At 39.0% G+C, this 21863-nt stretch overlaps 1 long non-coding RNA gene across 1 annotated transcript; it reads left to right on the forward strand.

Annotated features, from left to right (window-relative positions):
• The first annotated feature begins 11012 nt into the window (after positions 1-11012).
• On the forward strand, positions 11013-21449 carry LOC138376901 (uncharacterized). Its single transcript, XR_011231758.1, has 4 exons — positions 11013-11215; positions 14387-14497; positions 17444-17586; positions 19531-21449. It is a non-coding gene; the product is annotated as an uncharacterized lncRNA (long non-coding RNA).
• Positions 21450-21863: the final 414 nt, after the last annotated feature.

A 21863-nucleotide genomic window follows, 5' to 3' on the forward strand; every position in this document is an offset into this window, starting at 1 on the left:
TTTTATTTTATTGTAGTTGTAGTCAAATGATTTCTGCACTGGGAAAGATATTATTAACAATAATGATAGTATAGTAGATTGATTCTTGAAAAATATAACAGGAAGTTGAAAAATTAGATTCTATATGTTATAAAATTTAATTATACATATTATAAATCATTGCATTTTGCAATTTTTTTGACACAAAAATTTTGGAACTTGTTTATAAATAGAAGCACTTCCAAAGTCTATAGATTTTAACAAATATTAAATAAGTATAAAATACCTAAAATTTGCTGCTTCCAAGAATTTCCCTTCATTTACCAGATATTAATATCTATTTCATTTCCAGTGATTGTGCAAATAACTATCAAATTCCAAGAAAGCAACATTATATTTTTTAGAAATGTAATGTCCCACATAACTATAGAAAAGAGAAATCTTAGTAATGGGAATTTAAATGAAGAAAAATTGCCCCGATTAACTCTGGAAGAGTTTTCCATGCCTTTCAGGTATATATCTGCCCTCCCTTAAATTGCAAATATTCTAAGTCTCTTAGTAGGAGTGCTCACTCAGAGTGGGTGAAAATCCCATTAGTTTTCTAACTGGCCTTGGTGTTTTGTTATAGAATTTAATTTCTTCTTTTATCAATGGGAATTTCTCTTGAGGTCTAGCTGATTGTTGATCAATATAAACATTTCTGATTTCTTCTATACAATTTCACATTTTTCTCATTTTTCTATGGTTAATTGTATAAGAAGTTGAGCATGTCAAATTGGGTAACATTGGCTAGCTACCACCTTACCTCTGAAATTTGAAGAAAACTTCAAATAGCAATACACAGTTCTAAACACATTGAAGCTTACTGTGTTAATAATTTAGCTACACAAAAGAGTAAAAACATTCTTGTTAGATGTTAGATAAATTGTTACAGTAAAGTAATGACTATCCAAGAAAAGTGAGATTTATTACCTTTGATCTTCTTCACTTAATATGTACGTCTCTTAAAGACTAGAATTTTCATTGTTTTATGGCACTTTTTTTGACACAAAGATTTTAGCTTCTGTGAATGTGAAGGTTGAATGATGACTCTTACTGGTTTTTGGTTTTTGGTTTTTTTTTTTTTTTTTGCTTCAAAGAAACTGCTAGTACTGAATGTGCCAACTAACACATATTCTGGCCTTCCACTGATATCCATGTATGTACTAGTTCATAAACCTGCACATACATCCACTCACCATCTAGAAATGTATGAATGTTCATACATGCTTACAACCCTTACTTTTTGTTTCTATCTTTCTGTATCACAAAGAAATCTGAATAAGTTAGAAGACCAAGGTACCTGTGGGATTATGATGATTTGGATTTCTAATAACCAACAGCATATAGACCACAGATGGGAACGTAGCACGGCTATAGGACTGGAGAGGGAAGGATCAGGGCAGAGGAAGCCCTAGAACATTAGATCTGTGGGGTTAGTTCTAAGAACCAACAAGTTGTGCCCTTTAAGCCTTTCACCTGGTTATTTTTTTTTAACCCATCATAAGAGAATTTGGGGCCTTATCTCCCCCATCCTTAACCTAGGTCCCTGCATTGAGGTTGACCCTAGGCCTTCTGCTCACCTGGGTTATCTGCTACTTTTGCACCTGGAATGAGCCAAGTCTAGAAGAAAGGTGAGGTGTTTGTGGGCTCCAGAGTCCCTGACTACCTTTGCAGGGGTCCTTCTGGAGAACTCAATGAAAATGTAGTTTAGGGAAGATGCATAGTGAAAACAGGAGAGTTGTTTCCTATGCTTACAAATAATTGGTTAGAATAATTGGATAGGTTGCATCTGGTTGCAATGGTTTGCTGACAATAATAGAGAAACTTCTCAAAATGATCATGTCAGAGACTTAATGAAGCTGTTCTCAGATAAATGGCAACTAACAGAATGTGCCAAAGACTCATAACATCAGGATGCTGTTCTCTGCTTGTGAAATCCCATATCTTCATAGTTGAAACATATTTCTTACTTCCTAACCTTTAAAACAGGCTCCTGATCAAGGAAATAGATCCTTATTTTGTGAATAATCAGTTGACAACATGTTAGTTTAGAGAGATTATCACTTTTTGCCAAAGTCTATACCATCTGTTCCACACTCTAATTACCAATAAAAGAAGGACCTAATTCACAATTGCATCATAAAAAAGTTAAATGTGATTTAAATGCATTTGTTTGTTTTTTATTTAAAGAAGTTTTGATGATACATCTGTTACACATTTTTCAATATTTTGACACAGATCATAAGAAAGTACTGGAATATGGATAAAGCAAGCAACTATGTGAACTTTTCAAGGGGACAATTGCTATCAGTATATTGACCTTAAGACCTTAAAAATTTGTATAGTCATTAGATTAATGATTGAATAAAGGAATTTATTGTAGAATTAGTGGTTGTTTTAAAAGAGCATCTAATTTTTTAAAAATTCAGATTACCTGAGAAACCATATCTACTACTATATGAACTACTATACATTGACAGGAATCAATTTAAATCCGCAAAAATAATTTATATGCAGCCTATTAGTCCATGGTAAATCAATAAGGATGCAGTAAAATGGGAGGTGGGAAATGTTTGGGAACTTTTACAGGAATTCTTGGCAAATAATAGTAATGATAATAAAGTATAATTAGATGGTGAAAAGGAAATATCAACATGTGCCTTCTTTTCTTGAAGATACTGATATTACTAACTTTATCATACTATTAAAATGCACATTTGTAAATTGAAACATAGAAGTTCGGTTATCTTTGCCTATCCCACACCAATACTATCTTCTTTTGGTACCACATCTTTGTTTTTCCTCTTGTGGAACTGCTTTTCCCTTTATGGTGTACAGCCTTGGTAAGCATGCCAACCAAAATGCCAGGTCTACTCACAGTCAGCTGGGTATGCTACTAAAATTAGGGACATGACAGTAGACTCTGAGCCTTCTTCTGGAAGCACTGGGAAAAAGGATCTCTTCCTTAGCGGTGTTGCTTATCTGTGAACAGGTGAATTTGGGGCCTTCCGGAACCACATTTCTATCATGAGGAAAATAGAACCAGGAGGTGGAGAGAACTGGATTCCTGATGCCATTTGAAGTTTGGGACCAAAGTGTGCTTGCTGTGATTGAAACCAAATTTCCCCTGGACGTGTCAGTTATATAATCCAGTAATTTTATTGATTATACACATTTTATTATAGTCCTTTATCTTTCAACTGAATGAGTTTTCCGTAATCCTAGATTAAGTAAGACATATCAAGTCAGAAAAAATGTATTTAAGTGTTTTATACCAATAATTCATAAAATGTTATATATAATTAGGATTTTAGGAGGAACTATGAAAATATTTATATATTAATTTACTGTTCCTCATTATCAGTGTATTCAAGTGAGAATAATAATGTTATTAGGAACCACCAGTACGATCACATCTTTGGTAATATGTGGTAGTTTTTGAATAAGGTGCTTTTCAGGTATTTAATGTTGAATAAGGTGCTTTTCACGTATTTAATCTTGCATTCAAAGAAAATCTCATTTTAAAAAATTATTTCACTTTTTTAAATAATTCAACTATATGTATAAACCTATAGGGTTGAAGCCGCGTTCATAGGGGCTATACTTTTCTGTATATATGTTTAATTGTGGAAGTCAGAATGCAATCGCTACAAGTAATAAGGTTAATTGGTTGTTAGAGCTAGTGGGAGGTGAATTATTCTTCTCCGGTTTATACCGAAGTTAATTGATTGGAAGTCAGTTGTATTAGATCAATACTAAAAGAATAAGACCCTCATCAATAAATAAATACATAAAGGAATAATCATACTACGTCGACAAAAAGTCAGTATCAGGCTGTGGCTTTGAAGCCGAAATGGTGGTTAGAAGTGAAGTGAAAATAAGTTGGCAAAAGAAACAAACGGCGAGGAAAGTAGATCCGATAATAACATGTAGGCTGTGGAAACCTCTTGCTATGAAGAATGTTGAACCATATACACCATCTGAAATTGTGAAAGATGTTTCAAAGTACTCTGAAGCTTGGAGAAGTGTAAAGTAAATATCTACGGTAGTAGTGATAAGCAGGGCTTGAAGTATGTGTGTTCGATCGCCTTCTATTAGACTGTGGTGAGCTCAGGTAATAGACACGCCTGAAGCTAGGAGTACGGCCATATTAAGTAATGGTACTTCTAGAGGGTTAAGAGGGTGAATGCCTGTTGGAGGTCAGCAGCCGCCTAGCTCGGGAGTAGGAGCTGGGCTTGAGTAGTAAAAGGCTCAGAAAAATCCGGCGAAGAAGGCTTCTGAAATAATGAATAATACTATTCCATATCAAAGGCCTTTTTGGACAACTGAAGTATGATGGCCCTGGAATGTGCCTTCTCCCACAATATCCTATCACCATCGATATATTGTTAGTAGATTTGTTAGTATACCCAGGGACAGGAACATGCTTGAGTTAAAGTGAAATCATATAGAGAGGCCGGATGTCATTAGAAGAGCAGAGGGAGTCCCCGTAAGGGGTCAGGGGCTAGGATTGACTGTGTGGTAGGCATGGGTTTGGTGGGTCATTAGGTATTGTCGTGTGGATAAAGGCTAACTAATAGGGTGAAGACATAGGCTTGAATTAGGGCAACAGCGAATTTAAGGATCCTAAGGAGGGTGAGAATAATAAATGTGATTGAGGCTGTGGTGGGGATGATGGAGGTGAGTACTAAAGTTGCTCCTCCAATTAAGGCTATGAGAAGATGACCTGCTGTGATGTTGGCTGTCAGTCTCACTGCCAGGGCTATAGGTTGGATAAAGAGGCTGATGGTTTCGATAATTACTGGTATGGGAATTAGAGGAATAGGTGTTCCTTGTGGTAGAAAATGGGCTAGGGATGCTTTTGTTTTATGGCAGAAACCTTTAATTACTGCAGCTGCTCAGAGTGGAATTGCCATACCTAAGTTTATAGACAATTGTGTGGTGGGGGTGAATGAGGGGGGTAATAGATCCAGTAAGTTGGTGGAACCAATAAATAAGATTAATGAGATTAGCATGAGGGATCAGGTTTGTCCTTTGATGTTGTGAATTGCTATTAGTTGTTTTAGTACTAGTCGAATTAATCATAGTTGTATCGAGGTTAATGGTTATTAATAAGGTGGGTGGGGGAGGGGAAAGAATGCTAGGAATCATAATGATAAAGATGACAATAGGAATTCCTGTGATTGTTGGGGAAATGAAAGAGGTGAACAAATTTTCATTCATTTTGTTTCTCAAGGGTTAGTGTGTAAATGCTTGTTGATAGTTTTTAACGTCGGATTTAAGGGATAGTTGAACTTTGAAACTTTCAGTTGAAAAATAATTAGTAGGGTTAGGATCATGGAAAGGATTGTAATTAGCCATGTTGATGTATCAAGTTGGGGTATTCACTGTGGAAAGATTAGGGCTTTCAGTCTTTAACATAAAAGGTTAATGCTAGTTAGCTTCGCAGTTATGTTATAACATGGATAGTAGCCACTCTTCGAAATGTTTTAAGCGGACTAGCTCGAGTACAATTGGTATAAAACTGTGGTTTGCACCACAGATTTCTGAACACTGCCTGTAATAGATACCTGGATGAGAGGTTATTAGTGTAGCTTGATTTAAGCGTCCTGGGATAGCATCTGTTTTTACGCCTAAGGAGGGTACAGTTCATGAGTGTAGTACATCTTCTGAAGAAATTAGTATTCGGATTGATACTTCTGTGGGTAGAACAACTCGATTATCAACTTTGAGTAAACGAAGTTCTCTGGGTTTAAGATCTGAAGAGCGGGTTATGTATGAGTCAAAGCATAAGTTTTCATAGTCCGTGTACTCTTAGCTTAAATATCATTGGCGACCCATAGTTTTAAGAGTTAGGGAAGGAGTAGTAATTTCGTCTATCATATATAAGATACGTAATGATGGGAGGGCAATAAGGATAAGAATAACTGCAGGTAGATTTGTTCATACTGTTTCTACTTCTTGAGCATCTATAGTGTTTGTATGTGTGAGTTCAGTTGGAAGTATAAGGGAGATAATATATAGAACTAAAGAATTAATTAGGAATATAATTATTAAGGTATGGTTGTGGAAATATAAAAGTTCTTCTATGATAGGAGAGGTAGCGTCTTGAAATCCTAGTTGAACTGGATGGGCCATGAAGATATATAGGGGTTTAACCTATAAGTTAACTTTGACAAAATTATGTAATAATTTTACTAATATCTTGGCTAAAGAAAGTCATAGTGGCTATGTGGTTGACTTGAAATCAATTTTAGGGGGTTCGATTCCCTCCTTTCTTATGCTATGCTTTTATGAATGTAGGTTCTTCCAATGTGTGGTAGGGTGAGGGGCAGCCATGAAGTCATTCCAGGTTTGTTGGTGTGAGTTCCACCATCAGAACCTCTCTTTCTGAAGCGAAAGCCTCCCAGACTATAAAAATTATTAGTATAACCGCTGTTAAAGAGATAAGGAGCCAATAGATGAGATGGTATTTCATACAGTGTAAGCATCTGGATAGTCAGAATAGCGTCAAGGTATTCCAGACAGGCCTAAGAAATGTTGCAGGAAAAAGGTTATGTTTACACTTGCAAATATAATTGAGAAGTGAATTTTGGCTCAAGTATTATCCAAGGTATAACCTGAAAATAGGGGAAATCAGTGAACGAAACCTCCTATAATAGCAAATACTGCTCCTATTGATAGTACATAATGGAAGTGGGCTACTACGTAATAAGTATCGTGAAGAACAATATCTAGCAATGAATTAGCAAGTACGATTCCTGTTAATCCTCCAACTGTGAATAGGAAAATAAAGCCCAGGGCCCATAGTATAGCAGGCAACCATTTGATGTTGTCGCCATGCAGTGTTGCTAATCAACTGAATACTTTTACAGTGGGAATAGCAATAATCATAGTAGCGGATGTGAAATATGCTCAAGTATCTGCATCTATCCCTACCATGAATACATGGTGACCTCATACAATGAACCCTAAGAAGCCAATAGATATTATGGCTCAGACCATTCCTATATAACCAAATGGTTCTTTTTTACCTGAATAGTATGTGACAATATGAGCAATCATGCCAAAGCCTGGGAGGATTAAGATGTAGACTTCAGGGTGTCCGAAGAATCAGAATAAGTGTTGATATAGAATGGCATCACTACCTTCTGCAGGGTCAAAAAACGTTGTGTTGAGATTACGGTCAGTTAGGAGTATTGCAATTCCTGCTGCTAGGACCGGTAAAGATAGAAGTAAAAGGACAGCAGTAATTATTACAGTTCATCCAAATAAGGGTGTTTGGTATTGTGACATGGCTTGGGGGTTTTATATTAATTACCGTTATAATAAAGTTCATGGTAAACTAAAATTGAGGATACTCCCGCTAAGTGTAAAGAGAAAATGGTTAAATCTACGGAGGTCCCTGCATGGACTAGATTCCCTGCTAGAGGGGAATACACAGTTCATCCAGTTCCTGCACCCGCTTCTACTATTGAAGATGCCAGGAGGAGAAGAAAAGACGGTGATAGAAGTCAGAAGCTCATATTATTTATTCGGGAAAATGCCAAGTTGGGAGCCCAATCAGTTCCCAAAGCCCCCATTTATGATAGGTATTACTATGAAAAAGATTATGACGAAAACGTGAGATGTTATGATGACATTATAAATTTGATTGTCTCCTAATAGGGCTCCAGGCTGACCAAGTTCTGCTCGAATTAAAAGGCTGAGAGCTGTCCCGACAATTCCCGCTCAGGCTCCAACTAGAAGGTAAAGAGTTCCCATATCTTTGTGATTTGTTGAGTAGAATCAACAGTTGATGAACATGAGTAAGGTAGAATGGCTGAGTAAGGTATTAGACTGTAAGTCTAAAGACAGAGGTTATTGTTTCTACCAAGTCCTGAGGTGAGTATCACATTGAATTGCAAATTCAAAGCGGCAGCTTCAATTCTGCCGGGGCTTCTCCCGCCTTTTTTTTTTTTTTTCCTGAGCGGAGGGAGAAGTAGATTGAAGCCAGTTGCTTGGGGTATTTAGCTGTTAACTAAATTTTTGTGGGGTTGGAGCCCACCAATCTAGGTGAGGACTTAGCTTAATTAGAGTAATTGATTGGCGTTCAGTTGATGTGGGATAAAATCTTGCAGTCCTTATAACAGAAATTAAGTACTATATACTTTCTTAGGGCTTTGAAGGCTCTTGGTCTATTTACCCTAAATTTCTAATTTAGGATTAAAAAGGCTCGTGAAAAAGGGAGGGTGAGAGTGGCTAGAATAACTAGTGGTGATAGGAGGGGCATTTGTTTTGTTTGCTGAAATTCATTTTATTTTTATGTTGTTGAATATTGGGAATATAGTTAATGAGGTAGAATAGATTAGTCGTATATAAAAATATAAATTTAGTAGTGCTATGATGGCTATGGTTATGGCTAGTATGATATTATTATTTTTTGTGAGTTCCTGTACGATAACTCATTTGGGTAGGAAGCCTGTAAATGGGGGTAGTCCTCCTAAGGATAGTAGAGAGACGAGAATCGTTAGAGTAATTATTGGGGCTTTATTTCATAGATTTGATAGGGTTAGTGTAGTGGTATTAATGTTAACATTTAGTATGATGAATACAGTTGTAGATAATATTAGATATATTAGTAAGTTTAGGATTGTTATAGAAGGACATTATATAAGGATAGCCATTATTCAACCTATGTGAGCGATGGATGAATAGGCTAGGAGTTTTCAGAGTTGGGTTTGATTTAGTCCTCCTCAACCTCCTACTAGGATTGATAACATGGCGATTAGAAGGAGAATATTGAGGTTTGTTGATGGATAAATCTGAAGTATAATGGAGATGGGGGCTAACTTTTGTCATGTTAAGAGCAGTATACCTGATATTAATGAGATTCCTTGAGTGACTTTGGGAACTCAGAAGTGGAAAGGGGTCATTCCTAATTTCATTGTTAATGTGATGATGATTAGAAAGGAAGTTAATTGGTTATATATATTGATAATGCCTCATTGGCCAAAGTATATAGAGTTAATGACAATAGTAAATATAAGTAGTATGGAGGCTGTTGCTTGTGTTAAGAAGTATAAATAGTGGCAGCTTCTGTGGATCGGGGGTTAGTTTTTTTCATGAGAACAGGGATAATAGCTAATATGTGAATTTATAACCCGATTCATATTAGGAGTTAGTGGGAACTAATTACTGTTCGTATTGTTCTTATAAAGATGGTTGATATAATGAGCATGAGGATGATGGGTTTTATTAGTACGGGAAGGGTATAAACCAACATTTTCAGGGTATGGGCCCGATAGCTTATTGAGCTGACCTTACTATATGTAGAATATGGTGTATTTTGGGTAGCACGAAGGATTTTGAATTATCATTTTTTTTATTTCAGCTTATTATGGGGGTACAAAAGATTAAGTTATGTATATTGCCCATGCCCCCCCATCCCCCCAGAGTCAGAACTTCAAGCGTGTCCATTCCCCAGACAGTGTGCATCGCACTCATTATGTACGTATATACCCATCCCCTCATCTGTCCGACACCCAATTGGTGTTATTCCCAAATGTGCACTTAGGTGATGATCAGGGAAACCAATTTGCTGGTGAGTACATGTGGTGCTTATTTTTCCATTCTTGAATTCTTAAGAGTAGGTTCGATGCCTGCAATTCTAGAAATAAGAGGACTTAAACCTCTATTGCTTACTCCATCAAAGTAACTCTTTTGTCAGACATATTTCTATACTTGTGGAGGGATACATGATGCTAGTATAGGAAATGATACATATCATATACAGACTGCTAATGTTAAGGGGAGGAAATTTTTTCATAATAAATGTATGAGTTGGTCATACCAGAATCGTGGATAGGATGTCTGTACTCATAGGAATAGAGTAGCTAAGAGCAGGGTTTTGGTGGCGAAGCTTGTTGTATATGTTTCTGGTATGTGGGGGTCATATAGTGCTCCTAGAAAGACAGTAGCGGTTAGGGCATTTATTATAATAATATTTGTATATTCTGCTATGAAAAATAAGGCGAACAGGCCTGCAGCATATTCCACATTAAAGCCTGAGACAAGTTCGGACTCTCCCCGTTAGGTCAAAGGGGCTCGGTTTGTTTCTGCCAAAGTAGAGATAAATCATATTATAGCTGGAGGTCATGACAGGATAATAAGTCAAAGGTATTCTTGAGTTGTGATGAGGGTGGAAAGGGTAAATGATCCATTTATTAGGAGAATGGATAGTAGGATGATAGCTAGGGTTACCTCATGTGAAATTGTTTGTACTACTGCTCGCCAGGCTCCAGTTAGAGCATATTTTGAATTGGAAGCTCAGCCTGATCATAGGATTTTGAGTATACAGCTAAGCTGGATGTGGCTAGGTTGAACAGGAGCCCTATATTTATGTTAATTAGTGGGTATGGAAGTGGTAGGGGGATTCACATGATGAGTGTGATGGTTAAGGCTAGTGTTGATGCAACGATGTAGAAGTGATGAAGAAGTTAAAGGTCATAATGGTTCTTTAATGAACAGTTTTAGTGCATCAGCAAATGGTTAGATCATGCCATGTGGGCCTACTACATTGAGGCCTTTTCGAAGTTGTATATAACCTAGGATTTTCCGTTCAATTAGTGTAAGGAAAGCTATGGCGAGTAAAATGGGGACAATTAGTAGGAGGAGATTTACTATGAACATAAGTGTTAAGGAGAGTAGTTGAACTTCTGATTTTAAAGTCTTAAATTTTATGCAATTACCGGGCTGTGCCACCTTAACAAACCCTGATCTTGGGCAGGGCGTGAAATAATGTATTAGATTAAGTTTATTTCATCTATTGGTTTAAGAGCATTCTATTGAGTTGGCTCTATTTATCTTGTCCTTTTGTACTGGGAGAAATATTAAATAGATAGAAACCGACCTGGATTACTCCCGTCTGAACTCAGATCATGTAGGACTTTAACCGTTGAACAAATGGACCATTAATAGCGGTTACACCATTGGAGTGTCCTGATCCAACATCGAGGTCATAAACCCTATTGTCAATATGAACTCTATGATAGGATTGTGCTGTTATCCCTAGGGTAACTTGTTCCATTGATCAAATTAGTTTGGGTCAATTTATTATAGGAGCTGCTTTGACTGGCAAGGTCTAGGCTGAAATTGTTTGGAGGTTCTGTTGTGCTCCGAGGTCACCCCAACCGAAATTTTTAACCCAGAGTTGGTAGGTATTTATGCCTATATTATTAGGTTATTGTACATATGTTTATTTGGGTTAATGAATTCAAGCTCCATAGGGTCTTCTCGTCTTATTACTATATTCCTGCCTCTTCACGCGAAGGTCAATTTTACTGATTGAGAGTAGGAGAGAGTTTAACCCTCGTGTGGCCTTTCATTCAAGTCTTTAATTAAAGAACAAGTGATTATGCTACCTTCGAACAGTCAGGATACCGCGGCCATTGAACATGTGTCACTGGGCAGGCAGTGCCTCTAATACTAGCTATGCTAGAGGTGATGTTTTTGGTAAACAGGTGGGGTTAGTTCTTGCCGAGTTCCTTTTGCTCTTTTAATTTTTCCTTTGTGCATGCCTGTGTTGGGTTAACAGTTATTTGGATAAAGGCTTATTTAGATTATATTTGATTTTATCTTTTTGATTAATTATCAGTGAGTATCTGATCTGATATAGGCTTGTGCTAGGAGAATTGGAATTCTTGTTACTTATATTAACAGTAGTGCTTCTGTTGAATAATAGATCAGTCCTGTCGGTTAGTAGGAGGTTGGTGTGGAGTTTGGAATTAGGTTAATATAGTGTTGAGCTTGAACGCTTTCTTAATTGGTGGCTGCTTTTAGGCCAACTATGGGGTTTAATTTTTTTACTCTCTATTAAAGGTTGTAGCCTGTTCTAAAGAGCTGTTCCTCTTTAGAGTAACGTTTAAATTTACATTAAGTTTTAGGTTACTCAGGGTAAATTTAAAGTTGAACTAAAATTCTTTCCTGGACAACCAGCTATCACCAGGCTCGGTAGGCTTTTCACCTCTACTCGCAGATTTTCTCACTATCTTGCTACATAGATGAGTATGTTCTTGTATGACTGACTACATGTGAGTAGCTCGTCTGGTTTTGGGTTTACTGGCTAAAATTCTGTTTGTCAAATTGTTCTAGCTAAGTCATTATGCAAAAGGTACAAGGGGTGAGCTTTGCTTTTATATACTTTTAAATGTTCTTTCATCTTTCCCCTGCGGTACTTTTTCTATAGCGCCGAGTGAAATTTCTGTCTCCTGTACTGTCATTGTTTGGTGGTAAATGGTTTGGTTTAAGGTCTTCAGGTCTGTTATTTGTGGGTAGAGCTGGGCTAGTCTTAGTTTCAAAGTGGTCACACGTTGTGAAATCTTCTACACATAGGCCGGGTGCTTTAAGGTTAAGCTACACTTTGAATACTCCAAACACACTTTCCAGTATGCTTACCTTGTTACGACTTGTCTCCTCTTGTGATTTAAGTGTGATGTAATTAATGAGTTGATAATTGGGAAGTTGAGGAGGGTGATGGGCTGTGTGTGTGTGCTTCATGGTCCTGTTCAATTAAGCTCTCTATTCTTAATTTACTGCTAAATCCTCCTTTGGCCTTTAGTTTCATAAAGGCTGCTGTTAGAGTATTGTTCTGTTATTAGAAAATGTAGCCCATTTCTTTCCACTTCATAGACTACACCTTGACCTAATGTTTTTATGTTTGGTGTTTTTTGGGGGGCCTTGATAGGGTTTGCTGAGGATGGCAGTGTATAAGTTGAATTAGCAAGAAGTGGTGAGGTTTATCGGGGTTTATCAATTATAGAACAGGCAACTCTAGAGGGATATAAAGCACCACCAAGTCCTTTGAGTTTTAAGCTGTTGCTTGTAGTACTCTGGCGAGTAATTTTGTTTATTAATTACTTAGGTTTACAGCTAAGCATAGTGGGGTATCTAATCCCAGTTTGAGTCTTAGTTGTCATGTTTTCAGGATATTAGGGTCACTTTCGTAGGTTAGTTTTTATTTTAGCTGGAGTGTTTTATGGCTTAGATAAAATTTAACTTTATTTGTAGGGGTCTTAAACACACTTTACTCCGGGTTGTATTAGTTTGGGTTAATCGTATGACTGCGGTGGCTGGCACGAAATTTACCGACCCTAAATGTCAGTATAGCTTAGTCAAACTTTCGTTTATTGCTTAAGTATAATCACTGCTGTGTCCCGTGGGGGTGTGGTTTAGCAAGGTATGGTGAGCTACTGATTGGCGTGCTTGATACCTGCTCCTTTTAATTGAAGAGGATCTAGAGGGCATTCTCACTGGGGTGCTATTACTTACATGTATAATCTTACTGATAACTAATAGAAAGGCTAGGACCAAACCTGTATGTGTATGGGGTATAATTACCCATCTAGGCATTTTCAGTGCCTTGCTTTGATGATTTAAGCTACATTAACTGAAGTCTTATGGTTGCTGTGAAAAAAAGCCTTAAGGTGCTATGTCAGTATTGTAGCTTTATTTCTTGGAACCCTGCAAATAGGGAATTTCTTCGGCTTGAGAGGCCTATGATCCATCTTAAAAATGGTGAATTTTTAAAGTGGGTTTAATTGAGAATTTGACTGTAAATCACTTCTAGTTGAACTTATAATTGAGCTTGAGGATAGTTCCTTAGGTGAGAAGGGTTTCAAGGTATTACACTAGTAATTATTGGGTTCAGGATTTTTTGCAAGGGTGTTGAATCAATAGGGCCATCACAGTTGAGATAAACCTGAAAGCATAAATAAGGTTCTAGTTTTAGTTAAATAATCAGTGCAGAAGCTCTTGTTTTGGGGGTTTGGCAAGAGTAATTATACCAAAATCTGTATAAATCTAGAACGGGGGGTAGGGGGTTTTGCGTAAGATATTTGGGTACTAGGTGTACGTGTACATGCGTGTATGTGTACGTGTGCATGTGCACATGTACGTGTCTGAAAATTTGTCTATGTCCTTTGAGCATGAATTAAATAGTCACCTATGATAATTATGAGGGGAAAGAATGTACATACTATGTCCAGCTATAATCAATGCACTGGGTGCGGGCTGGCGTAGGCCATGGTGAGTCCAAGCATCCCTGAAAATTAAAAAATACCATCTGCCCGACAGCACAGTTATGTCCATGCCATGGGCTGATTAGTCACTAATCAATCAAGATGTCTTATTTAAGAGGAACGAATGAGTGATTATGGTGTTATGGCCCTGAAGTAAGAACCAGATGCCAGATATAGTTTCATTGTAGACACCCCCAAGTTTAATGGGCACAGAGCAAGAAGAGGGGCATTCTGTGGGCGGGTTGCTGGTTTCATGGAGGATGGTAGTTTCACTAAGAACTAATGGAGGTGATTATCCGTATTGACAGGATATTTGACATGATATGTGCCACTGTCCAGTTAATTGAGGGATGTGCTATGTACGACATGGAGTAATGTACTTGCTGATATGGATTGAGACTGTATGCACAATCACACAGGTATGTTTTATGTACACCCATAGGTTTCATGTACTTGCTTATATGCATGCAGACTGGAACTGTATGTACAATTATACATATACGTTCTATGTAAGATTAAACATACATCGTACTAATACATGTTAATGGGGAAAGGCACATAATGCACGATGTACATAGAGTGGGTACTTAGGTCCTTGTCTATGTTTTAGTCACTGAGTGGAATTCAGTGTAGTTTTTAATGGTTAGTTGATTTATATTGGAAGAGGCAAGGAGTAGTTTAAGTAGAATTTCCGCTTTGGGTGCTGAAGGTGGGGCTGGTGCTTCTTCCTTGAGATGTCGTTGGGATGGATCCTCCATTTCTGGTTTCCAAGACCAGGGTATTGAGTTATACTACAGAGCTCTTCATTTGAGTATCTTATTCTCAATTAGGGTTACTATTGATATAATAATAAGGATGAGAGAAAAGTAGAGGATAGATGCTGTTTGGCCAATGATAATGAAGGGGTGTTCAACAGGTTGGCCTCCAATTCATGTGAGGATAAGTAAATCAGCTACTAAAATTCAGAATAGGTATTGGCTAAGAGGCTGCAATATTATGCTTCATTGTTTGGCTGTATGGAGTATGGGGATGATGGCTAAGATTAGAATGGAGAAGACTAGAGCTAATAGTCCTCCTAGTTTATTGGGGATAGATAGCAAGATGGAGTAGGCAAATAGAAAATATCACTCTGGTTTGATATGGGGTGGAGTACTAAGGGGATTAACTGGTGTACAGTTGTCGGGGTCTCCTAATAAGTCGAGGGAGAAGATTACTAGAGTCATTACTAGAAGGGTATAATGTGATTTTCTCAGAGTCTGATAAGGTGCCTAGTGGATTGTTGGATCCTGTTTCGTGTAGGAAAAGGAGATGTTGAATGGTAGGATGAAGTGGAAGGGGAAGAATTGGGTTAAGGTGGCTTTATCGACGGAAAAACCACCTCAGATACACTCTACTAGGCTGGTGCCAATGTATGGGATTGCTGAGAGAAGGTTTGCAATTACTGTAGCGCCTCAGAATGATAGTTGCCCTCATGGGAGAACATATCCTATGAAAGCTGTAGCTATTACTGTGAATAGTAAGATGATGCCAATATTTCAGGTTTCCAATAAGGTGAATGAGCCATAGTATAGTCCTCGGCCAACATGAATGAATAAGCATAAGAAGAATATGGATGCTCCGTTGGCATGGAGATAGTGAGTAATTCAGCCGTAATTCACGTCGCGGCAGATGTGAGTAATGGAAGAAAAATGCAGTTGTTGTGTCTGCTGTGTAGTGTATTCCTAGGATTATTTGTAGGACCAGGCAGGCTCCTAGGAGGGAGCCAAAGTTTCATCATGAAAAGATGTTGGATGGTTCTGGGAGGTCGATGAATGAGCTGTTTATGATTTTCAACAAGGGGTTATTTTTCCAGATGTTAGGCATTAGTGTTTTTATAGTTGAAATACAGTGATGGTCTTTCATGTCATTGGTCGTGGTTAGAACCCATGTAAAAATCATAACGTATGTTATGTTTCTATTAAGTGTAGTACTTGTACTAGGTTTTTTAAGTATCTCATCAAAGCCTTCTCCTATTTATGGGGGTGTTGAGCTTATTGTTAGTGGAGCTGTGGGTTGTGGTATTATGGGTTTTTGGGGTTCTTTTATGGGTTTGATAGTATTTTTGATTTATTTGGACGGGGTACTTGTGGTGTTTGGTTATACTACAGTGATAGCTACCGAGGAGTATCCTGAGACTTGGGGATCTAATGTTGTTATTTGGGGAGCATTATTGTTAGGAGTAGGAATGGAATTGTTTATAGTAGCGTGAATGGTTGAGCATGGTGGTATAGAAGTGGCAGATTGTTTTGGCAGTATAGAGGATTGGATAATTTTTGAGAGTAAGGAGGCTGGTGTAATTCATGAAGATTCTTTGGGTGTGGCTTCTCTTTATAATTATACTAGCTGGTTTGCAGCTGTTGCTGGAGTTGATCTTTGTTAGTGTTTTGATTATTATTGAGATTATTCGAAGGTGGATTGAGAAATTATACGATTAGTAAGAGAGTATGGAAGCGAGAAATGAGAGAAAATAAAATTTAATTAGGCCTTTTTTGTTAGATACAGTAGTAGAGGATAATATTTGTAGTTGAGATATATTTTTTGGTATGACTTTTTCTAGTCAAATTAGGTCTAGTAGGAGAGATGCTGTATTTTGGCTTAGGGTTAGGTTGGATAAGGGGGTCAGACAACGCATGGTCGCTGGATAGAAGCCTAGAGAGTTTGAGAATGTAAATATATGTGAAGATGGTTTAAATTTTAAGTTGTTTGTTACAAGGTTTAGTTCTATTGGTAAGGCAAAGCCTGTAATGGTTACTGCTAAAGCTGTCATTTTTAAGTAGAGTGGTATTGTTATTTGAGGGATGTTCATAGGTAGAATGTTATTGGATATGAATATATAAACATATTTTTGGTATGAAAGGTTAAACAGAGAGGAGAATAATATTGTATAAGAAAGAATTTTGTATGGTAAAAAAGGGGAAGGTTAAGGCAAAATAAAGTTTTAAGCATGTTGTAGCTGGTCTGTGCAAGTTGAAATAAAGTCCATGAAAGGGGATTTAAGCCTCTGATATTTGACAAATTTTCCAAAATCCAAATTCCAGTCTTTTTAACTCAAACTAGCTTTTTTAAAATATTAGGGCCACTAAAAGTCTAAGAAGAATATATTGGGTTTATTTGGTATGTTAAAACTATACAGGAAACATTGTCAAATAGAAAATGGTATTAACTTTCTTAGGATTATATTTGTATAAACATGTTATTAATATATCTTCATATATATTATCAGTAATAATTATGGTTATTGTTACTTTGTTATATGCCATAAAATTAACCAACTTTGTCAATTGTCTCTCTACCCATGGCTATTCTAAGAGTTTTGTCATCCATAGACAATTCCTGGCCCTGACGGGCCAACCTGCACCCGGACTGGGACCCAAATGAGGAACGAGGTAAGGAGGCTCCCAATCGGCATTGCCAGACTCTGCTAGGAGGCAGACGGGCTGCAGCTAAAAAGCCAACTAATCTGTACAAGGTAAGCAAAACCATACAAGGACCTAACGAGTTCCCAGCAGTGTTCCTAAAATGCCTTTTTAAAGCTTACTGCCTGCATACTCCCATAGACCCAGAGGCACCAGAGAATAGACGTGCCATTAATATTGCCTTTGCCCCTCAGTCGGCCCCTGAGATTAGGAGAAAGCTGCAGAGATTAAAAGGATTTGAGGGAAAATTGCTGTCTGAGTTCATAGAAATTGCCCAGAAAATTTATAACAACAGAGAGGATCCTGGGACTTCCCAGTCTAAAAGGACGGCCCAAATTCTTTTATCTGCTATGGTGAAACAAGAAAGATATAAAACTGAAAAAGGCAAGAGGCCCAAAAGACCAGAGGGGAATACTAGAAGGAGGAAGACCAGCCTAAGCTGTGACCAGTGTGCCTACTGCAAAGAACATGGTCACTGGAAAAACGAATGTCCTCACAGAAAGCAGGAGGTGGCTAAGCCTGTGCCGGTCCTCATGGAGGACACAGACTGACGGGGCTGGGGCTCCATTCTGATAAGCCCCCAGCAGTCCAAGGTAACTCTGAATGTGGGGGGCAAACTGATAAGAGTTTCTGAAAGACACCGGAGCCACCAAGGATCAAGCCACATATAAAAGGGCTACTGAGGACCTGCTAACAGATTAGCCCAGTTGGGCTACCATGTTCCGGCTAAAAAGGCTCAGCTTTGTACCCAGACAGCAACCTACCTAGGGTACGCACTAAAGAAAGGCAAACAAACCCTCTCAACCAGTAGAATCAAAACTATCCTAAAGATCCCACAGCCCCAAACTGAGAGGTAAATACGCAAGTTCCTGGGGGCAGTGGGGTACTGCAGACTCTGGGTCCCCACGTTTGCTGAGATAACAAATCCCCTGTATGCTAGCATGGGGGAAAGAGGGATGCTCTGATCTGGACTGAAAACGAGGCTAAAGCCTTCAAGAGCCTCCAATAGCCACTTGTGAGTGCCACTGCACTGGCCTTGCCTGATTTGACCCAGCCTTTCCAGTTATATGTTGCTAAAAACAGGAATAGCTAAAGGGGTCCTAACTCAAAAACTAGGACCCTGGAACAGACTGGGTGCATACCTGTCTAAAAGGTAGCATCTGGCTGACCAGGCTGTTTGTGGGCCATTGCTGCGACTGCCATCTTAGCAAAGGAAGCCTCCAAACTCACCTTGGGGCAGGACCTGCAAATTATAGCCCCCCCCCCCCATTCAGTGGAGGCCTTGCTAAAAAGTCCCCCCAAGAGGTGGCTTTCAAACTCCCACATAACCTAATATCAGATACTGTTGCTAGCACCCCCCCCACCCCAGAATCTGGTTCCTAAAGACTGCCTCCCTCAACCCTGCCACCCTGCTCCTGGATGATTAGCCATTGGAGCCACTCCATAACTGTCTCAAAATGCTCGGGTCTCTTACCAACCTGAGAGCTGACCTCACTGACCGCCTGTGCCCAGACCCCGATGAGAAATTATACACAGATGGGAGCAGCTACGTCTCAGAAGGAGTCCAGTATGCAGGGGCGGCTGTCGTAACTGGAGGCGGGGTTGTCTGGGCACAGGCTGTCAGACGTAAAACCTCAGCCCAAAAGGCTGAACTCGTAGCCCTGACCCAGGCCCTAAGACGGGGGAGAGCCTTTGCAACGACACGTGTACATGGGGCACTTTACCAAGAACGAGGACTGACTCCCCAGTGGCGAGAGACAATGCTTTCGCCAATGTGACAGCCAAGGAAGTCGCACAAAAATTCTCCCTGGTCTCCCAGAATGGCTCCTGCCAAACCCTCCAAACTACACCAAAGAGAAAGTTAAATTAAGAAAAGCCCTGAAAACTAAAACTGATTCAGAAGGTTGGAAAATCCTCCCAGACAATAGGGTCTTAGTCCCTAAATACCTAGGATGAGACCTAATCAAGCAAATACATCAGAGCACTCACCTTGACAGCACCAAGTTGACCAAACTTCTCCAGAGGGACTACTGCATTCCCCAGCTGCATCAGATGGCCCAGCAGATGACAACGAGATGTCTCGCCTGTGCACAAGTCAGGTAATGGGACTAATCCCCCCCCTCCCCCACCCCCAGGACCAGGTTAAGGGGACAAGCCCTGGGGGAACAGTGGAAATTGGACTTGACAAAAGTAAAACTAGACAAATACAGATATCACTACTTTCATTGACACCTCCCCTCTAGATGGGCAAAAACTTTTCCTGTGAAGTCAGAGACAGCACAGGTAGTTGCAAAAAACTAATTACTGAAATTGTTCCCCCATTTGGCCTCCCACTTGCACTGGGGTCCGACAGTAGCCCAGCGTTCATCACCCAAACGACTCAATTATTAAATTACTCTGTGCTTATAGGCCTCAGAGTTCAGGACAGACAAAAAGGATAAATAAAACTTTAAAAAACATTAAACAGATTAAAGCTGGAGACTGGCACAGACGGGATAAGCATCCTTCCCTTTGCCCTGCTAAAAACCAAATACACTCCTTATGTTAAAGACATAACCCCATGTAAAATCATGTTCAGCCAACTAACCCCACTCCCGAGAAAGCTCTATTTCAGGTACAGCCTGGAGACCTCGTCTGGATAAAAAATAAAAACTCCAACCAGCTACCTTGGAGGCCAGGTGGACTGGACCCCTGCCAGTGATCCTCACCAAGCCAACAGCCGTAAAGGTTGCCAGAGAGCATCATTGGATCCACCACACGCAGATCAAGAAGGTGACTCCAGATCAACTCCCCGAAAAATAGATCACCCGACCCACCAAGGACCCACTAAAGATAAGACTTTCTAGAGACTCCTCTGGTTCCTCCTAGTTATCTGTTTTAATCCAGCAGACGGCACCGCCCCACCAGCCTATAAACTACACTTAGGTGCTTACAAAGAAAGACAGTAAATGACACTGTCATAATTAGGCAGGCCCGGAGAGCCTTAGCAAAGGCTGGGCTGGAGCCTGTCCAAGCTCCCCGCCCCTCTGCTGCCTCTGAAGACATGTCTCTGAGTGGGCTCCTCCCCCTCTTCTCAGGCTGGGAGGAAAGACTGCCCTTTAAACACAAAATTCCACTTTGTACTTAAAAGATAAATCCTTAGACATAAGCTAAATACCTTATTTACTTGAAACAGTTATGTGAAGGGCAGGGTGGGGTGCAGATAGCCAGAAAAAGGTTAAAATAGATTGTTTGCGAGATCATTTTTGACAATATGTATTGATATATTTAACAGTACTATAAACACCAAAAAAGGGGGGATAAGTTTAAAAGCACTTGTCATCCCTAATCCCTGTGGATGACAACACTTTTGTCAGCCATAACAAAACCAGTTATTCCCATTCTGCTGACACTGCTCCTTGGCCCCTGCATCATAAACAGCCTAATTTCTTATGTTAAACAAAGAGTTCAAGCTGTGAAATATATGGTCCTCCAAACCCACTATCAACGTGTCTGTGATGTTAATAACAAAGAATCAATGATTTGATTCCTCCTAAAAACCAGTGGGGAATGTTAGAGTCTGGGTTTCACACCAAAAAATCATTAATCTGCCATTCTGCTTCTGTAAAACCTGCTTGCTCCTGCTTGCTACCCCCAACACAGAAATTCCTATGTGACTACAACACCCATGTTCTGCGTAAAACAATTACAACACCCATGTTCTGTGTGAACGAGATATGGCCCAGAGCCCACACTGCCCAGATCCTGTTACACCAAAGATAAGAAAATGATATAATGCTTACTCGAGGCTTTTTGTACACATGCTTGCTCAATCTTAATAATTTTCTACCTACAAAATCTTAAAATAGAAAAACTTTCTGTTTCAAAGGCTCACTTCTTTTTTTCTGTGCTGCTTTTGGGCGGTGCAGAGGGTAGTTGCTGGCCAGCTAATAAAGACTCCTGATTTGGCTCAATTCGGTCTTTCATTTCTTGCGTCTCAGACCATAACATTAACAACCTTCCCTCCAAAAAAACCCAGATAATAGAAACAGAGCTACAAGGACTTTAGATAGTTATATTAATATAGAAAAGGGTAAGATAAATACTTGCCACATTCAGAGATTTTTAAAAAGGACTTAAAATTTGGGCAGAGAACCGCAAACACCAAAAGTAAAACCAAGTGTAATTTCTATAAATAAAAAATACAATAGCCAACATTTGGAATACATTACATAAATTTAACAGCAAAATCAAGACAGATGATGAAAGAGATAGATAGATAGCTAGATAGTTGGTCAAACAAAAATATCCATAATATAGCATAGATAGACAAAAGGACAGAAAATTTGAG

The sequence above is a fragment of the Eulemur rufifrons genome, chromosome 29 (genome assembly GCF_041146395.1).
Source record: "Eulemur rufifrons isolate Redbay chromosome 29, OSU_ERuf_1, whole genome shotgun sequence".
In the NCBI taxonomy this organism is placed as follows: Eukaryota; Metazoa; Chordata; class Mammalia; order Primates; family Lemuridae; genus Eulemur; species Eulemur rufifrons.